This window comes from Arachis ipaensis, chromosome B02 (genome assembly GCF_000816755.2).
Source record: "Arachis ipaensis cultivar K30076 chromosome B02, Araip1.1, whole genome shotgun sequence".
Classification (NCBI taxonomy): domain Eukaryota; kingdom Viridiplantae; phylum Streptophyta; class Magnoliopsida; order Fabales; family Fabaceae; genus Arachis; species Arachis ipaensis.
This window is the reverse complement of record NC_029786.2, coordinates 22041692-22044057: the sequence shown is the minus strand read 5'-3', so window position 1 is coordinate 22044057 and position 2366 is coordinate 22041692.

Below are 2366 nucleotides of genomic sequence, written 5' to 3'. Positions count from 1 at the left end.
AAAGGATATACTAACCTATATAAAATTAAAGAATAAAAAATATAAAAAATAATATTAAAAAAATCCTATTAACATTGAAAGTATAGAGTAATCTATATAAAATTAAAACACAAATAAAATTGATATATTACATATCAAATACAATTTAAAAATGTGGATATAGTCGAATAGTAAAATTTCTCTTTACCAAGGAGAAGATGCGGGTTTGATTCCTGCTATCCGCCCCTGCCCTTATTCAAAAGAAATAAAAAATTCTTTGGAAAAGGAAAGATTTTTTGCTCTTCCAAAGAGATACACCTCGATATCCAAAAAAAATTTGGACAGATCTTTTTATAGGGCAATAAAAAATTATATTAGTTGCATGGCAGTTCCAAAAAAATGCACCTCGAGATCTAAAAAAATTCAAAAAATTCTTTAAAAAAGGAAAGATTTTTGGCAGTTTCAAAGAAACGTATCTCAAGATCCAAAAAAAAAAAATCAAAAAACTCTTTGGAAAAGGAAAGATTTTTGGCTCTTCCAAAGAAACACACCTCGATATCCAAAAAAATTCAAAAAACTCTTTGAAAAAAGAAAGGGTTTTTGGACAGATCTTTTCGTAGGACAATAAAAAATTATATTAGTTGCATGACAGTTTTAAAGTAATGCACCTCGAGATCCAAACAAAATTCAAAAAACTCTTTGAAAAAGGAAAAGTTTTTGGAAGCATTGAAAGCTTATTCATCAGTGTAATCAATTTCTACGGAAAATTCAAAAAACTTTTTTGTATAAAAAATTTAAATGTTGGAATACTCTTAATTAGGTGGATTCTATTCTCTAATAGAATATAGAGTTTGTATATAATATTAACTAAAATAATTTTAAATAGTTATATTTTCCCTATCTTGAACTAATACTTATCGAAAGAGAAATAATAAGAGATCAATTGAAACCGATTTAAATCGGAGATACATATATATCAATATTTATATATAGTATATGGTATATGGGCAAGATGTATTGGGATCACTTAAAATTTAATAATAAATATTATTATGTTTTAAAAAAAAATAAATAATAAGCGCTCTTGATTTAGTTCGGTAGAATGTGGATTTTCAAAATTTTAGAGAGCCTGATTTCATTCTTGTTATATTGAGAATGACAATGAAATAATTAAACAATAGTGCTGAATTTGACCTCTTGAACTGTAAAATTTTAAAAAGTTAAGAATGAATCTAGAACCACTTAAAATTGACGTGGCATCATATTAAAAATCCTAAAAAGTTAAGAATAAATACGGAAGTTACCTTTAGCAATATTATAATATATTACTAATAGATAAGTAGATTGTGAAAAAGATAATATAATTATCTGAGAGATCTTTCTTTGTATCTAATAAAAATGTCTCTACTATATTTTCTTGCTTTTATCTGTTACCTTTTTTTGTTGTGTAAGTTTTTGGATAAATAGTACACCAAAAATAGTAGAGATAATAGTTATTATGCATTGGTATTAACTTTTATTATTAATTAGATTATCCTATGAGAATAAAAATAACAAAATTATATAAAAACTTATTTATAATATCTATCCCAAATTATTGATGATTTTATACAAAAACTGGGATAAAAGCAACCTAAAATTATTATTCTCACTCTTGACTGCAACTATTTAACTATAAAACTCTATAAGCTATCTAACTATAAAACTCTATAAGCTGCATCCGTCATGTATGGAACTATATATTTAACATTTTAGTCCTTACTTGTCACTCTATTATCCTACCTTCCGAAAATAGACACTTTGAAAAAGCATGATCATGCTTCAAGGTCCTTTCCTCTTTGAAGATTGAATTACAAGAGATCTTCAATCCAAATAATCCCAATGCCACATCCAGGAAACTCCATAGAAATGTCTTCATCTGATTTGTGTGGCTAAAAGACAATGCTAATGAAATATGTTGACAAAATATGTTGACAGAAGAACTCAACCACACAAGTCAAATGAAGATATTTCTATGGAGTATCTTGGATGTGTCATTGAAGTTATTTGGATCAAAGATTTTTTGTGGTTCATTGAATTCATCAACTGTTACTGCCACGGACTTTTAATGGTAATTAAGATCTAATAATGGTTTATGATAAAAAAGAAGTATATTTTTGCAACAATGAACCTATCATAGATCGGATCATATCCATAAATTTATGGTATTTATCTGTATCTAATCCATAATTTGTGGATATGATCTAATCTGTAAGATGATCGGATTAGATCGGATCTGATCCACATTCTAATTGGATAGAAATAAATATGTTTAAAAGAATAAAAAAAATATTGATTATTTTATAAAAAAAAATTTAATATTTTTTATTTTACGTATATTTTTTATA